We start from the raw sequence: 18,332 nt of genomic DNA on the forward strand, positions 1-18,332 counted from the left end.
GCTGCCAGTAAGTGACTAAGTCTGAGCGCTATTGTTCACTAACTACCCATACTATAGTCCCTTCTCCATCATGTTCCCAAGAATAAGAGAGGGCACAGATGATGTCAAAGGCCTTATGGGGATTTAGGTCTCTCACAGTGGCAGCATCCTCCTAATCTGCACATGGAGCATCCCTGTTAAAAGCAAAGACTGGGCCTGGACCCGATGGCTTCACCGGTGAATTTTACCAAACACTCAAAGAAGAATTAACACCTATCCTTCTCAAACTATTCCAAAAAATTTAAGAGGAAGGAAGGCTCCCAAGCTCATTTTATGAGGCCACCATAACCCTGATTCCAAAACCAGACAAAGACATTACAAAGAAAGAAAATTATAGGCCAATATCCCCGATGAACATAGATGCAAAAATCCTCAACAAAATATTAGCAAACCAAGATTCCGCAACACATTAAAAAGAGCGCTCAAGCTCACTAAAATCTCTGGAATCTACATTCTTTTTTATAACTTTGGAGCTTTATTCCTCGACAGCCTTCTAAAAGTTTAAAAAGATATTATCATCATAATTACTCAGAGATGACCAGTTCAGCAATGACATGTACATATTTTCTCAGAATCTGAACCTGAGATGTGAACTCACTCAGAGCAGCCAGAGGCGCCGATACAATCTCCTCCCCAATATTAGGTTTAAATTTTCCCCTATTATTTTTCTTACTTCTACCCTTATTAGTCTGTGTAGATCATCCTTCATGTCAGAGAAGATGGAAACAAAAGAAGCAGAGAAGTTTCACTTACTCTCTGTCTCACTACAGGGTCAGTTTGTTAGTAAGAATCTATTAATTTGCTTATTGCTTTCATCTACACATAAAGTGTGAAAGGTGAGCCTTAACCTTTTAAAACCTCAGCCCATTATTCTCCCTGGGCTGTGTCCCCCTTTTGTGTTACACATATATGTTACATGATATATAAATGTTATGTATAGACACACATACATCTGCTTCGCATCCTTCTTTCCCTCTTCTGCATGTTACTTAAAAGTCTGAGTTCACGTGGCCACTCTACCTCTGCCTTTCCGTCACATATTATTTCCAGTTGTTCAATAAAGATGGTCTCTGGTCATCTTACAACCACTCTCCCTTCTAGACACTGTATCCACGGCATCTTGCCTACATTTTCTTTGAAACTTAGAAACTATTTTTCCAATTCTCTAAATTCTGGCTTTGCTCCATATTCCTTTTCCTGTTATTTTTTCACTTAGCTACCAGTCACTAAACACCCACTCTGTGCCAGGCACTAAGAATACAAAGTGTGAAAGTATCTCAGTCCCTGCCCTCAAGGAGATCACCACCTTATGGCGGCAAAGGCCAACCAATACACTGGGTGTTGTGTACTGATTGGGGCACTGAACCCAACTTGGGTGATCAGAGCAGCTTCATGAAGCAGGTCATCCTTGAGAGAAAGTGGGACAGGAAAGGGTAGAAAAGAAGGGAAAGAAGGTGCTACAAACTTCAAGAGCAGCTCAAGTCAGGTCCGGGAGAATTACAGTAAGTTTTGTATCAAAACGCAAAATGAGGAGCAGGAGGACAAGGGTGCAGAGAGCAGTGACCAAGGGTACACAGAAGGATCTACTAGTGGGTTGAGAGCTGAGCAGAGGCTAAAAGTCATGAATTCTGGGGATACCATTTTCTCAGCTTTGAGGTTCCTCAGAGGGATCTAAGAGCAGAGGATGCAGAATTAATCCCTGATCTAGATGTGGGACTTTGATGAACGGTGGCAGCCAAGGAGCAGAAGGGAATCGAGGGTACAGGTGAGAGAATAAGCCACATGGTCAAAAATGGGGTAAAGATTGAGTGGAAAAGAGGACAAGGCCAGGTAAATACTGATACACAGGGAGAAATACAATCAATCACTAGGAGACTGAAGAACAGAAAATGTGGGAAGGAAGGATATTAGAATTTTTAGATTTTGAAACATTCAGCTCCAGATCATGCAAACACCCAGCATGTGACCCTGCAGGAGTCTGAAGTGTCATGAAAGTCAAGGTCACTGCAGTTAAGCAACCACGAGGCTAGTTTCTAGGACAACAGATCCTTGGCAACTCTTAACATGAAAACTCCTTGACAACAGGGGTTTTGTCTGTTGCATTTACCGTTGAACCCAGAGCATCTAGAACAGCATATGGCACAGAGAAGGCATTTCGATCATTTGTTGAATATGTTGAATTTGCTCAGGATTCCTGTGATGGTTACCTATCTAATTAAGCCCTCAAGCAAGTCAAATTAGGCTTAGACCATCAGCTCTCTGGATTGTTCCTTTGCCTTCAGAAATGAAATGGTCAATAAAACAAGTCAACGGTGGCTCTGCTTTCACTGAGTGAGACTTCCCACAGACAGTGACTCTCACATTTTAGCTCTATTCCAGTTCTGTGATTAATTTCCAACCCATTATCCAAAAGATCACAGAATTAAGCTATTACCCTCAGTCTTGTGGACTTTCACACATTTATCTGCTTGACATGTACTACACCTGCCCCCTACACCAAGTCATTCTTCACAGTTAGGCATTTTTGAATACCTTGTCACTTCTGTGTTTTAGTCAGCGGTACCAATGACATTACATTTACCACTGAAAATAAAACCTGAAGATCGACAACAGGACAAGAAGTGCTCCTAAGCCACCAAGTTTCCTCCTCAAGAGCTACCAAATAGCCCAGTGGCCATAGTGATGAGAAGGGAAGAGTCCACTACAGTGCCCTTTTCACTCATTCATTCATTTGTTCAACCAATATTTATTGCTTATCAAATAAATATTTCAATAAATATTTACTAATCTGCTTACTTATTCTATTTTGCTAGTTTCTGAATAATCAAATAGTCAGCACTGTCACAGTGGTGAAAACCCAGGCAGCAGATTGGGAATCTAGCAATTACTGGACAGCCATAAAGAGCTGTGTGAAATCCGGCTTCCTCTCCCATAACATGTCTATCCCAGAGTTGCCATGTGGATCTTCGGGATTATGTAATGTCAGTAAACATGCCGTTTTAAATGCTCAGCACCAGCTGGACGTAGCACAACAGAGAGGGCCACCTGCAGGAGGAGACGATCACCGCAACCTCCCCTCAGAACAGACTGCCTGGAAACACTCCTGTTCTGCTCTGTGATGATGCAGTTTCCAAGTAAGTGCTGAAAATAAAAGTAGGGAGTACCTGTATATTTTGCCTTTTCCCTGCCTTGTGACTTTTACAGAAAAGAAGTAAAAGGAAAAAGACAAGAAAAAAGGTTATAATAATTAACTTATTCTTATAGCCTGATTAGAAAGCAATACTTTTTTCTCATCAAACTAACAACAATTTCTATTCTTTTCACCAAATGCCAAAAATCCTGGTAAATTCCCTTTTAAAATAATTCTATGTACTTGATAAACTTCTTAATTACTATAGTATTAGAGAAATTACCTTTGGAAAGCATATTTTTCAGAAACATATTATGTACCAAAAAGAAGACGGCTCTAAATCACAGAATTACTGTGATGATTAAACAGAATGACGTACAGAATAGTAAGTACTCAATGAATCTACTGATCCCAGCCTGCCACAATCTGCAGCAGCCTTCCTGAAAACAAGGGTTGGCTGATACGGATTCTTAACTATACTAAATACCATCTCTCCAGAGTTCAATACATATTGATTATAGACCGATTAGTGACTGTCCCCAAAGTCTCTGCAACACATTACTAAAAATCAGAAAACCTTAGGAGAAAAAAATTACTACACTATTTACACCATTTCATAAATGCCATGAATAAAGGAATGAAAACAGATAAGTCAAATCACACATTTTCTCAGTGACAAAAACTTTAGCCATCAGATTCTCCACCCACATTCTGCGGGTGACAAAAACTGAAGCCCAAAAGTCCAAGGTCCCATGGTTAGTTCCCATGACAGTTATTATTTTTGGAGCTAACTAACTGGAACTAAAATAACCAAGTTTAGAAGACACAGCCTTTCTTCGTCTGTCAGGTCAATTAAAAATTAGACCGCAGGCAAAGAAGTTTCCTTAACACAAAATACTATCACAAATGTTATCCAGAGCCTTCACTCAGGTTCATCAGATTAAAATCTGTACACCTGGAAACAAACTTTATAATTACAACACAGAGTTATGTTTGAAATGCAGGAAGCTTGGGTGGGATGGGGGAGGAGACTATAAACTGACCTTGTTCAGATTAACAGACTTCTCTTTAAGGAATAAGCTAGTTAAGGCATGTCATCTTAATTAAATTATACAATATTTAAGCAAGTGAGTATCTGTTCACCTAAGCTTTACCCTGTAAACTTCTGGTCATACTAGATCTGTTAAGCATATCAGAATGATTCCCAATTACAGGCTTACAATGGAAAGTTTATCAGGATATTATTTACATACCATATATATTTTAATTAATACAAGCACCTTTACAACCTATGTTGTAGTAGATAATTTGATAGTCACTGAATAAAGAAAATTAAAATATATTTTAATGTGCCTTCTTAGAATTTAAAATGTGGTTTAGGGAAAGATACGACACCTTAACAAAGTTCTAAATTCAATAACTGAATCAGGGAATTCATAAAAACCACTTTAGCAATAAGACTAATGGTTCCACAAACTGAAAACTTCCATAAGACAAATCACAACCTCATAATAACTGATAATTCACCATATTTGGGTGGGTGTACAACTTTCATTGGCTCAATTAACTTCAAAAGAAATTATAACCATTGTTTACAGCTCATCTCCTACTTGACATATAATGACTTGATTTTCTAAATTCTGCATTAAAGAACCTCTGATTGTAAGGATGTCACACATCCTTATGAAGTTTGGATTGTTGTCTCTAGCTCCTTAGGTACTAATGTGGTATCATGAAGAAAAAGTCTGGAGCCTGAGTAACAACCCCTGGCCCCATGGGAAAATGAATTCGGAGTTCCAACCAGAGCTGCTAGCAACCCATTTTGCTTCACGCTCCTCCAGTGTCTGCCTCCAGGCAAGGGAACAAGGGATTCTCACACCTCCAAGCCATTTGTGGTGGCTCCAATGATCTGGAAAAGGGCTCCCAAAGTAGGGCAGCAGCACGCGAGGCAAACAGTAGGCTGGTTAAGCCTCCTGAGGCCATCTTAGCACTTCCCCAAACCTCCTTCCCGGTTCTCTCACAGTTAGGTCTACTAGTCACAGTTTAAACAGCCTGGAGGTGAAGAGCCCTGTGGATATGCACACCTCATATAACATTGCTGGTAAGGGCAAATCGTTGACATGCTAACAGTGACCTTAGAAATGAACCTTTGGAACACATTTATAAGAAGTAACTGCCATAATCAAAACAAAGTTTTTCCAATTTTTGCAGAGTAACACATTGACTGCCTGTAAAGGAAAACTGCCAGGGAGTTTGTATTTTATGAATTATTTGAGAATGAGAATCTATCCTAGCATTAACACTCAGAGAGCAAAATGACCTTAGTACCTCCCTCAAAATTTTATAGGTAAGAACCCTAAGGCAGATGGAGCTAAAGTGATTTTCCAAAAGTCATAGGACTTCACAGCCGGGTCTTCAGATTCCTATCCGGTGCTCTTCCTAACACTGCTTGAAGTTTTCGAGAGACTCCTCACAGCCAAACCATGTCTTTCAGAAAGCTGCTTGTCAGAGCCTTTTAGTGACAGGTCTGGCACTACGGGCCATGTCTAGGCAGTGATCCTGCCTCAGTGTCCTATGCTGTTTCATCCCTCCAGGCAATATATTCTGTACCCCAAACTTCTCAAGGTGTTCTATAGCTTTATGTTATCTGCTTCCATACATTTCTGCATTTCTTATTTACATCAAGAAGTAAATGACCTGAAAAAAAATTGTGCTGCTCCTAGAAAGAAGTATTTGCATTTTAACAAGCAGCAACACTGAAACACCTTCAGCTCCAGCAGGAACTACAACACAGAAGAGGTAAAAGCTGGCTTAGGCCTAGATGATCCATATTAAAAATGTAGGGCTATAATAATCCTTAACCAACAAATGTGGGGGAAACAGTTGTACTTTTCCTACTTTTATGCTATATTATGCATTTAGGCTAAGTCAAAGTACAAATATGTGTTGAATGAAATATTTTCAATTTATATAGAATTGTGAAGTCTATTCATATAGAGAAAACTCAGTAAAATGGAAAAGGGCAGTGGTTTGGGGGGAAAGGGTGGAAATCTAAGAAAGCAATGGACCCAGGAAAGTGTACATGCTTCTTTTTTCATATTTCAGGGAGGTGAAAACAACACTGCCTATTTCCCTTCCTCTTCCCCAAGCCCATGAAGTCTTGGTTAACACTCTCCATCACTACCTCCTTGAAACCTGTGATGGCCCAAAGAGGCGAGGCCATCTGGGCTCCTGGCAAAGCTGGCCACGAAATAAAGGAAACACAGGCACAGTGTGGCAAGGCAGAATTTTAAAGAAAATTCAGAGGAAGTCACACCAAAATGTATCAGGCTCAAGTCCTTCACCAAGCAGTTCGTTTTCCCTAAAACAAATTGGCCAACCAGATATCTCAGAAGAATCTGTGTTTGATCCTGAGCACCTTAAAAGAATGAAAATTATGAGATTCTGTGGTTAAAACAAAGCTGCACTGAAAGGAATTATGAAGGCCCATTCAGGCAAATCATTTTCCCTCACCTTACATCCCTGCTAGAAGGAATGTGCTATACATTTTATACCAAGTAGCTCACCCATCTTCAAAATGGATCTCTGAATTTTTATAGAATACAGATGATGATGATGATGATGATACAGCTAACACCAACAATGACTGATTACTACACATCAGGCACTCCCATAAGCACTCTACTACAGTTGGTTTAATCCTCATAACAATCTTAAGGGTACAGCTATATCCCTATTTGTCACATGATGGAAACTGAAGCACAGTGAGGTTAGCCAATTGCTCAGGGTCACACAGCTACTAAGTGTCAGAGGCAAGATTCAGGCCCAGGCAATTTCTCTGTATTCTGTATATAATTTCTATTCTCCAATGCAAACACTGACTCCTCCCTCCAACAAACCAGCTCTTCCTTCCTCATACCTATTTCACATAGTGGCCTCTACCCAGTCCCTCCAGCAGAGAAACCAGAACAGCCCTTCCTCAGGGGCCTACTCAGTTTTTCCTCTTGACAGCTTGCTGGTTCACCTCTGCATCTGCTACTCACTAACTCTATGACCTCGGGGACTTGACTTCTCACTAAACCTCAATAAGTTATCTATAAAACCAAGTTATTAAGAGCACCTAAAATTATTGTAAATAATAAAATTAAATGCGATAACTCATATAAAATGCATAGCACAGTGCCTGGCCGACTGTGGGAAGAACAATAATTATTAGTCATGATCACCTTGGATCTGGTCCTTCCCTCTAACCTCATACCTAAGCATGCATCTCCTCGGCCCCCATCTCCTCTCTCACTCACAATACCAACAGCCTTTTCCTTGGTCACTCTGCTTGGCCTATTTTCCATCCAATCCAAATTCTACAATAGCTAAAAATGTCACTCATATTCCTTAAAATCATAAATGACTCTCCAATTCCTTGGAAATAAGATCCCAACTCTTTATTATTGTGCTATGCAATTCCCCCACCATCTAACCTTTCTAATCTCTCAATACATCTCATAACCCACCATACTGCCCAATCATCCGTCCTAAGGGTAGCACTTTCTCAACACTATTTCACTGATTTTTTTTTTAACCATGTTGCTGCTGTTAGAAATTCCATTAATTCTCAATTAACTACTTTTCTACATGCCTCTATTTTAGGACTCACCACACTGTATTACAGGGCTGTACTGATTCTTTCCAAGCTAGATTATACTTTCCTTAAGAAGGGAAATCAGGTCTTATTTGTTTAAAAAAATCATTTGTGCCTAACACAGTGCCACAAATAAATATTCACTTACTACTAACTTTGATAGAAAATGTTTTAATATTAAAATTCCTTTAGGAAATCTTCCCACAGCTAAAGCTCTGAGAAATAAATAAGCACATTTACAAAAGCCTTTCTCCATTCCACAGCAAGCATTTATAGTACTGAGGAAAGTGCTAAAGAGACACCTAAAAAACCTTACCAAAATTTTTTTAGATTAAAAACAAAAAACTTCAGCAATAAAATCTTGGATGTTTATTCTTCCTATGTTAAAGATAATTCAGAGTATACAGTTTAAAAGTTCTTTAAAATCAACTGTACACATGATGGTTTTCCATACCCCCTTAAAAAACACACACATTAAAACATAGCTCAGACCCTTATCCTAAACGGGAAATAAGAATAATGAGCATAATTTATATAGCAACACCATAATGATCAATAGTTTTTAATATATTTGTAGAGTAAATGACTCTGCAAAATAAGTTTCAGAAATACTGAACACATATTTGTAAACTTTAAAGACACCCTGCAAGTAGAGACAGCACTGCTTTCCTCTCATTCCTTCATGATTCTTACAGACACAATGAAAATTAGCTTCCCTTCTAAAGAAAAAAATGTAGTTGTAGCAATCAATTATAGACAAATGTGTTTATTGTTACAAAACATTTCACGTCAAAAAAGACAAGTGAGATCCAGTTGCTTAATTTATTGCTCTCTAGCCATCCATGAGGATGGACAGACAGTAGAATTGAAAGGCATAGGGACTGGGAGTGACAGAGAACAGAAATAAGAAAGGAATGTTTATTAAACATTTTCTAAGCACATGCATTTCAAATTCAACCTGCACTTAATATTTTTCCCTACCACACTGGGTATTATTACAATTTAGTTTCTATCACTATGGCCTAAATGCAGACATGTATAAAGAAAAATGTTGAAGTTATAAACAAATTGCATATCAGAAACCAAACACTAATGTTTTCTCTGGGTATAAAGCATCTTTTGGCTGAGATTACTTTCTTAAAATGCATTAACATGTTCAAGAGGTAGGTGGTACAGTAGAAAGAATACTAGACTAAAACTAAAAGAAACTTTGGTTTTCTGTTTTGCTTCAAACTCTCTTTAGCATCTCAGGCAAAGTGCCTACCTTTCTGATCTCCATTCTTTTTACACATATATAAGAAAACAAAAACAAAAACTAGATGGACTCTAAATATCTTTTAGGCTGTGAACTTTCATGAAAGTACAACATTCAGAAAATAGTAATACAGTAATAGTGAGCCTCAAGATTAAGATTAAAATGACACATTCTAAATATTTTCTTAAATTGTGCATAATCAGGTTTTGTCCAAGCTACCTTACTAGGATTTTATTTAAAGAAAATAAGATGTAGAGAAAATAAATACGTATTTTAGTTACATTCTCCAAAATATTTAAATAAAGCTAACCGAGAAAAAACGTCAAGTACAGTTATCAGCATTACTGTCTTTGAAAGCATCATTAAGAGGAAATCCAGAAAATGGCAAAGGATTTTAATCTTTGAAAACTCTAAGTCATAATGCATTAAAAGTCCAATAAAAGCCAGACAAGCAAATATTGAAAAGCAGCATAAAAGCAACCTGATGGACAGAAGCAGCTGTCCTGCAAGTTACACTAGGCTACACTGAATTGTGCACTTTAATGAGTGACTATCCAGAAGCAATAACATGAACACATTTTATGAACTGATAAACATGTTTTGTTGTCCTTCCAAATAAGCCACATTATAATAAAAGAGAAAAATGTTCTTACCATTGTTTTAATTTTACACTCACCCAAGCTCAATATAATAATTATGCTGTTGAAATAATATGTGTGCGATTATGACTATTATTCCCCATCTAAGAAACTAAGATAAGTGAACTACAGAACTAATCGAATTCCATTGTAGCAAATCACATTTTGATCTGAGCAATTTGAAAGAAGGAACAACAGGAGGGAACAGATTACTATACTATTATTCCTTTTTGAAATAAGCATATAGATTTGATTTCATTTATGATAAATACAAATTATTAAACACAGTGAATTCGGCCAAGAATCAAATGCTACCACAACAGGAAAGTTAATATACTTAAGCAGAATATACTTCCAATGTACAAAGACAAAAAGGAACATGAACAAGGGTAAATTCCTAGAAAAGAGCAAACCATCCCCAATAGTCTTGGGGATGGGACATGGTTAAACCATTCTATAAAACAGGTTTAAATGTAGAGAAAAAACAGAATCCTGGAGTTAGTCCACAACCTAGATGCCACTTTCCAGTATTTCACCCAAATTAGGAATTCTGTCTCTTCAACAAACACTTCCCATCCATTCAAGCTTCTGACAAATTGTAGTTATTAGGAAGTTTGATTTAAGATGCATCTCCTTCTCACTTTCTGTCTAGACATTACCAGGAGGCACTGGCTGGACTTCCAGCTCCTCAGTTTCTAACCCCTCATTAACACTGGCTTTTCCACTGCCTAAATTTACATATATATATCCTGTTGACACCTCCTCTTTCAAGATGACTTGCAGTAGTCTACGGGGTAGTCTACCCTGGGAGTAGTCTTCTTACCTCAGGGCTCTGTGAAGTCTGCCTTCTGCCCACACAACTCCACTGAAACTACTCAGCCAAGATCAACAATAACCTTTTAACTGCCAAATCCAATCCAGTGGACACGTTCCAGTCCTTATCTTATTTGACCTCTCCGAGGAACGTGAAGCATATGAGACTATTAATCATTTCTTAAATCTCTCTGAATTTTGGAGATGCCAAATCTCTTGGCTTTCCTCCCACCCCTCTGGCCATTCCTCCTCAGTCTCCTTGGCTAGATTCTTTCTTCCTCACCAACTCCTTCAAGTGTTGGGCCTCTGGATTCTCCCCTCCTCCTCATGTCCCTGTCTTTGTGTTCTCCTTTGACCGCTCTCATCCACTTCTAAGGTTTCAAGTCCCACCGACATGTTAACGCCTTCCAAATCTTCATCTAGAGGTTAACTCAGAACTTCCTTCAAATCTCCACACCCTTACAGAACAAGATGTGCCCAGAACATTTCAGGGCAGCATCATGGGGCTAGAAAGAATAATCTTAGGCAAGTGAACTCCATTCATGCCCCTCTAATTAAGGGCTCAATTCATTCATTCTCAACATCATAACCCCTTTCCAAGGCGATAGCTCCTCTGGTTATCTATCACTGAGATGACTAAATATCTCAATTTGCCCAGGACAGTCCTGGTTTATGCCTGATGTCCCAGAGTAACTATTAATAACATTCTTTTCATTTTGAAAAACAACACCTGTTTGGCCAATAAATTATATAATCACTCTACCTGCCTACCAATTCTTCCTGATTTTTCCTATACAACTAGGTGAGCTCTCCTGCCTCCCTGGATTTCTTACTCCCTCCCTCTGAGAACCCCTTCTGTTGCTAAGAAACTTCCCTATATCCTGTGCCTTCACACAGGAAGATCACTTCATCTCTTCCTCTTAGTAAACCTCTAAACCCACATCCCAGGCCAGGAAGATAAGTCTACTATCCTGGTTTCCCAAAGTGGCTTGTGCACCATTATCCCATTTTATCGACTTTTAAGGCTATGCTATAGCCACATTTACAGTTGTCACCTGATCTTTGGATCATTCATCTCCATTTACTGAGAACTTTGTCATACAACTGTTGTCTTTCTCTCCACACATGATCTGTTATTCTGGGGGCTTCTTATCCATAGAACAATTAATCCCAATACACTGGCATTTAGAGCTCTTGGACTTCCTCTTCTTCAGTAAACCCTACTTTGCAAAAGGCCAGCCTGGTTTAGTAGTTGGGTATAAGGTTTTGGGGCTAGAAAGACTCAATTACTTCTTAGCTGGGCCTTGGGGAAAGTTGCTTAACCTCACTGAGACCAAGTTTCCTCACTTGTAAGATGTTGATCCTAGTATGTCCCTCAAAGATGGCTGTGAAAAAAAAGTATGATAACTAAAGGAAAGCATTTAGTATAGTGACTAGCAATGCAGTACTCAATAAACAGTAGCTTTGATTAATATCACTGTTGTAATTAGCACTATTAATCTTGACTATCCACCACCATCACCGGTCATTCTTTGGCCGTGTCATCTGCAGTAGCTACGCCTCTGGATGTTAGATTTAGGACTCTCACATCACAAGTTCTTACTGTCCCAGCTCTAGTACTCCTTTACTTCCACCAGTCCTACAGCTTACTCCTTGAGACTCTTCAACACTCTTCATTCTCCATACTTATCAGCTCATCTTGGTTCAGCTTTCTTCCTTAACTAAATGGGATACCTACGGTTCAGCAGGTCAGCTAGCAAACTCATGACCACCCTCAACTCCTTAACTTCATACCACCCCCTACCCAAGTTCTCCGGCATACCTTCCCTTCCAACCCATCCAGGTTCAATCAAACTATTTGTTTTCTGCATTGTTATAGGGAGCTGCTGGAGAAATGGCTTAAACATTCTGATGGGTCTCTTTCTACATTTGTGATTGCAAAGGTGTTTATCACTATTCAGCAATTAGGTCACTTGTCCCTAGTTAAGTCCCTTTTCCAATCACAAGGGTAACTTTTCTTTTCCCCTCAAACATACTCCATCCCATGCTCTTCCTTCTCAATCTCAGCAGACAACCTTGTTTCACAGAGACAAGGGATGCTATTCTGGATATGTATCTATGTCTGTATCTATTCCTTATTCCCTTTTCTTTTTTAAGTAGGAAGGAACATCACTGCTCTTCTTCAAGGCAACCCTTTCACCTGTGCTCATGTTCCCAATGCTTCCATCTCCTCTGAGATTATATCTATCTTCCCCTGTGACTTCAATTTTCTCTTCCTCTTCAATGCCACTTTCTCTCAGTCCACTAAAAAGCCCTTGACTCATCCAACTTTAACGAAAAACAAACTTCCTTGATCACCTCTCCCCACTCAAGCTTCCATTCACTGTCCTCCCTTCCTTACCAAACATGTTTGAAAGAATGTATTTACTGAATGAATGAAGAATTTTTTATTTGGTTCACACTTCTCTCCTGAGCTCCAGACTTATCTATTTTTAAAATTTAATTTTATCTGACTCAGTTCCAACAAAGAAAATAAAACAGCTATTTCCACCAAACTGATGTGAACTGATGAATTTCACATTGCCAAATCTACTTCTCTACCTATATTTTTAAAATTAGGATCAATTACCAGCATCACCACTCACCCAGTCAGACAATGGAGAATCCTCTTCTTTACCCTATACCTAAGCAAGTCCTTCCTAAAATCTCCCATATCTGTCCCCTGTGTCTTCTCAGGGCTCCTACTGCACAGGGATGCTGTGAGGGTTCAAGGAAATAATAAATGGGAGACAGAGTGTAAGATGTGAGGTACATATAAAGATTATTTAACATTATTATATCTTTGGAAAATGAGCATGAGGTTAAACTTACTATACCTTGTTCTTAAAAAAAACAATTCTGGGTCTTAGTAATCAATACTTTCTTTTCTAATCACAAATCACAAACAACTGTTTGGCAATTTGGTCTAGAATTTTTGTAGGAATCAGTCAGTGTCAAGATGTTCAATGTACAGTTTATGGGCTTCTCTTCCCTCACCCCTTTTTAAATGTAAAATATGCGATTCTTTAGGTTTATGGCCAAAATCTTCTATTCTCTTTATTTTTTAAAGATGAATGGCAGCAGTTGTACAAACATTTCCAAGTACGGGTAGTACTCTACCTTATCATTTATCTATTTCTTCCACTCATTGAAGGTGGCTAGAAACTCTCGTTTCCTCCTCCATTTTGAGTTTCAATTTCAAAGAATTACATTTGAGTGAAACAATGACTAGCCTTCGGGAAATTGTTTAATTCCTTTCCTGTTTAATTACGATGTTCACACTTTAAGCATTACTCTTTCATATTATTAGGTAAGATCCCCCCCCACCTTTTTTTCTCCCCAGCAGTTAGACCTGGAAAGCGTTCAAAATTTCTAAATGTATCAGGTCTCCCTCAATTACCGTTAACCAAGTCCAAGAGAATTAAGCAGCACAAGGACAAACAGTGGTGAGAACCAACAGCAAAAGTAGTACCAAGGAGACTATAGTGTTCCCATTGACCCCAGATCCGTTTATAATTAGTTATTAATGTGACAAATAATCTTATATACTTTCGGGATATATTTAGGTTGAAAATCCATTTAAAAATTCTAGCTTAGCTCTGGATGGTTGCTCATTTGGTTAGAGCATCGTCCCAATATGCGAAGGTTTCAGGTTTGATCCCAGGCCAGGGCATATATAAGAATCAATCAATGAATGCATTAGTAAGTGGGACAACAAGTCTATCATCTCTCTCTATTGCTGTCACAAATCAATTAAAAAATATATTAGCTTATTACCTGGATTCTTTTTCTTAAAGTTTTAGCTTATTTTTTAAATATGTTTTTATTGATTTGAGAGAGAGAGGAAGGAAGGAAGAGGGAGAGGAGAAAGAGAAACATCGGTCAGTTGCCTTCAGTATGTGCCCCTACCAGGAATCAAACCCAAAACCCAGGTATGTGCCCTAAGGGGGAACCGAATCTGTGACCTTTCACACAGGACAATGCTCAACCAACTGAACCACACTAACCAGGGCATTACCTGGATTCTCAATATAAGGGGCAGATCTTAAATTCTAGGAATCTGATACATTTTGATATAAGTTTTATGGGTCAAATTCTATTGCTCCAAATATTGCATAGTTTGATAAAAGATTTCCATTTAACATGAGATGGCCCATTTATTTAAAGCTTCTTTAATGAAACAGAAGAATTAGGATAACCTCTGTATATTACTGACTTAATAGTAAAGCATTAAAAATACAGGCCATTTCCACTGTAATTTCACAAATGGTTAAGTGAAGCCACGTTTGATAACGAGATTTATGAGGCTTAAAAAAATTATTGAACTTAAGTCAGGCAGCTAAACATAATTCAGAAAAAAATCAGATGAAGTTATTCAAGTTAAAGACAGCAACAAACTAAAAAGGTGCTCTGAAATCCTGGATGGTATGGCTTTCTCTACAACTGAAACTAACAAACAGATGCACTGAGTGCAAGCAAATAAAAACAAAACTACATTTGGTAGAAAGAATGACTAGATTGTTCCAAAAGAGCCCAAAAGAAAATGAGCATAAAAAACGATGGCAGTTCATGGGTGAAGTTATTAAGCCCCTGTTAGAGCCAAGATAACGTAAAAAGTGTCTTCAATACAAAGTCAAAGTTAATTTTCTAGTCTATACTGATCTCCACTTGGATGTCTAATTTATTGCCCTCTAAACAACTCCTAACCTTCTCTCCATCAAACTGCTCCTCTCATAAGCCTCGCTTCGGTACATGTCTGCTCTTTCTACTTGCTCAGGATAAAATGTGGTACTCTTGAAGTCTCCTGTTGACTCTATGACCCTCAGTTTATCCAGAAACCAACCACTCCATCAACTGCACTCTGGTCCAAGCTGCATCATCTCTGGCCTGGATTTTGGCAAGAATCCCGGAACTGATGTCCCTGCTTCTGCTCCTGCCCAACCCTCCCCACCAGCAAAGTCTATTCTCCATCCAACCACCAGAGTGACCCTTTCAAAAAGCAAGTTTGTTTATATCCCTTCTCCATTCAAAGCGAGGAGTCTCACTCAGAGTGGAAGCCCAAGTCCTTACAAAGGCCTACAGGTCTCACACAATCTCATTTCCCATTCCCATTTAATTCCTGACGCCAGCCCGACTACTCTTACATTGCTCACTCCACCACGCCAAACCAGCCTCTCTGCTTTCCTCAGACGTGCCCATACACTCCTGCCTGGAAGCTTCTGCAAGTGCCTTTCCCTCTGAACATTTCCCCTAGAGAGGCGAACGAATTACCCTCTCACTTCCTTCCAGTCCTGTGCTTAAATGTCACCTTTTCCAGGAAGTTTTCCCAGGCCACCTCTAGTTAAAACTGCAACCCTCTCCCATTCCCTATCCTTCCTCTTCCCCACTTTTTCTCTTCAGTCCTTAACACCACTTGACATAGCACTTGTTTTATTTATTATCTGAGATTCCCCAGTAGAATATAAGCTCCATGAAGGAGGGAGGTTTTATCTGTTTAGAAAAACTGTGGCACACAATAGGTGCTCAATAAATATTTACTAAATTTATATGTAATTTTATAGCTTATAAATTGCTCTCATGTAAATTAAATTACATAGTAACCCATTTTCTCCTCATGCCCCCTTTTGTCCAAATTCTCCAATCTTTGCAGTAACAATATGGATCACAGCAAGAGCTATCAGAAAAAAGTTGCTGGCTACTTGCAAAGCTCTTTCAAACAAATACCCCATATTAATCACCTACATTTATAAAATGAACGATCAGAGTCAACATCTTTATTAGCTTAAGGTTTCTGGGTGTGGAAGTTTAGAGTAACAGCGGAATAACCAACAATCAGCAGGAAGAAAAGCCCAATTCAGTCTGTCCTACCAATCTGTTAAATGAACGCCGGGGAAAATGCGAGCTGAATTCAATATTCAAGGAAAACACTGGTCCGAACTCAACACCAACGTATTCAGCTCCCTCAAAATTTTCTATCTGCATAAAACAAACCTCAGCAACTACCAAGTGCTGTCACTGGGTGTGTTCCGCCCGCAGAGCACACAGGGAATGTTTGGCTTTGTTTCGCCCGGTAAGAACCGTGCTGGGAACGTTCGCTAAGCCTGCGAGTTCGCCCCTCTGCCGCCGACCACCCGGGGCCGCCGCGCCGCCGCGCCGGGCTTCGCGGGCTGCTCCCCACAGTTTAATCCCACAGGTGGCGTGGAGGAAATGAGTTTAAAACCGGCCAAGGCTCCGGTGATGCCCGGGGCAGACGGCAGACTCCTAGACGACCCTCCGGGGAGCCTCTCGCCCGGGCAAAGAAAGTAAAAGGCAGGGGCGGAGCAGGGCGCGCCGGGGGCATGACAGGTGGGCGAGGCGCGGGGCCGCGACAGCCGGGTGACGGCGGGGAAACGGCCCGCCGCCGGGGTAGGGGACCGCGGCGCCGGGAGGCGGCACCGCGCGGCCGGCGGCGTGCTCGACCTCCGACCCCGCGCCGGGAGATAAAGTTCGAGTCAGGGGCCGCGCGGCGGCCGCCAAGCTCCTGCTGCAGCTCGAGGCTGCCAAGGGCCGCGGGGAGGCGTCCCGAGCCCCGAGCATGACAGGAAGCCCCCGCTGGGGCGTCGGGCCACGACCCCAGCCCCGGTGACAGCCGCCACCCCGACCGCCTTCCCTCCAGGCCGCGGGTAGGGTCCCGCACCCGACCCTCCGCGGGCACTGTCCGCTCCCCGCGCCACTTTACCTGCTGTCCGCCCGCAGCCGCCGCCGCGCGCTCCCCTCACCGCGCGAAACCCGAGTCCTCACCGCCGCCGCCACGAGCTCCCACCCCCGCCCCCTCAGGTAACCCAGGAAACCGGGAACACCGCCCCTCCCCCGCATCCGGGCCCGGACCCGCCCGCCCGCGCATGCGCGCTGGTTCCGCCCGCGCCCCGCCCCCCGCTGGTTGGGAAGCTGTCGTCGCAGGCGTGACGCATGGAGGCGTCGAGCCAATGGGGAAGGGAGGAGGGCGGGCCGACCCGCGGGGCGCGGCCTGGGCCGGGGCGGGGCGGGGCGGGGCGGGGCCGACTGGCGGGCGTCCTGCGGGCTCCGCGGGCTCCGCTGGGCGGGTTGCGTCAGAGCCGCGGGGAAGCGGCGCGGCCCGTGTGGGTCCGGAGCTTGTGGGGGTGTCGAAGAAACACGGGGAGGGGTCGGGGGAGGGAGGAAGGGTCACCTGTAACGGGCACTGTGGGCTCCTTTCAAGAAACGTGAAGAGGTTAACGCAGCCGCCGTGAAATTAGTTCAGCGCAAAGATGCATTTTCCAACTGAACGTCTTCCAGGGCGTTTGTGCCCGGGCGCGCTGTCCACTTAACGTTCCTTAAAATAGCGGCGCCTCCCCGGGGAGCCCCGGCTGCGTCGCGACACTGCCGGGTCCAGCTCCGGCAACTCGGCGTTTTTAGGGGACACCCCTCCCCACGCGCAGTCGCCGGGCCGGCCCTGCGGGGTGCCCGAGGTGCCGGAGCAGCCGGGAGGCTGGGGCCGGGCCGGGGTGCACTCTGCCGAGCGGTGCGCGCTGAGCGCGGGCCCGCAAACGCGCGGGACCAGCCCCGAACCCCGCGCACTCACCCTCGGGAGGGGCCCGGGGCGCCCCGCCCCTCCCCGCCCCTTCCGCCCGGCCCGGGGGGCCCCCATCCCCCCAGGCTCCAGGCCCCTCTTCCCAGGGCGGCGCGTTCCCGAGCGCGTTGCTTCTGCGGCTCCTTCCACCCCGTCACTTCCTAAGACGCGCTCTTGCTGCAGAGGACGAAGGGGAAAGAAGAAGAAGAAAG

General features: G+C 42.1%; 1 protein-coding gene across 1 annotated transcript in view; it reads right to left on the reverse strand.

The window, feature by feature from the left end:
• Positions 1 to 17,460, reverse strand: part of LYST (lysosomal trafficking regulator) — a 162,893-nt gene extending 145,433 nt beyond the window's left edge. The window contains exon 1 of the mRNA XM_081124037.1: positions 17,272 to 17,460. The gene's annotated coding sequence lies outside the window, so the exon portion shown is untranslated. The remainder of the gene's footprint in view (positions 1 to 17,271) is intronic.
• Between the last annotated feature and the right edge of the window lie 872 nt (positions 17,461 to 18,332).

This window comes from Miniopterus schreibersii, assembly GCF_964146895.1.
Source record: "Miniopterus schreibersii genome assembly, chromosome: 21".
In the NCBI taxonomy this organism is placed as follows: domain Eukaryota; kingdom Metazoa; phylum Chordata; class Mammalia; order Chiroptera; family Miniopteridae; genus Miniopterus; species Miniopterus schreibersii.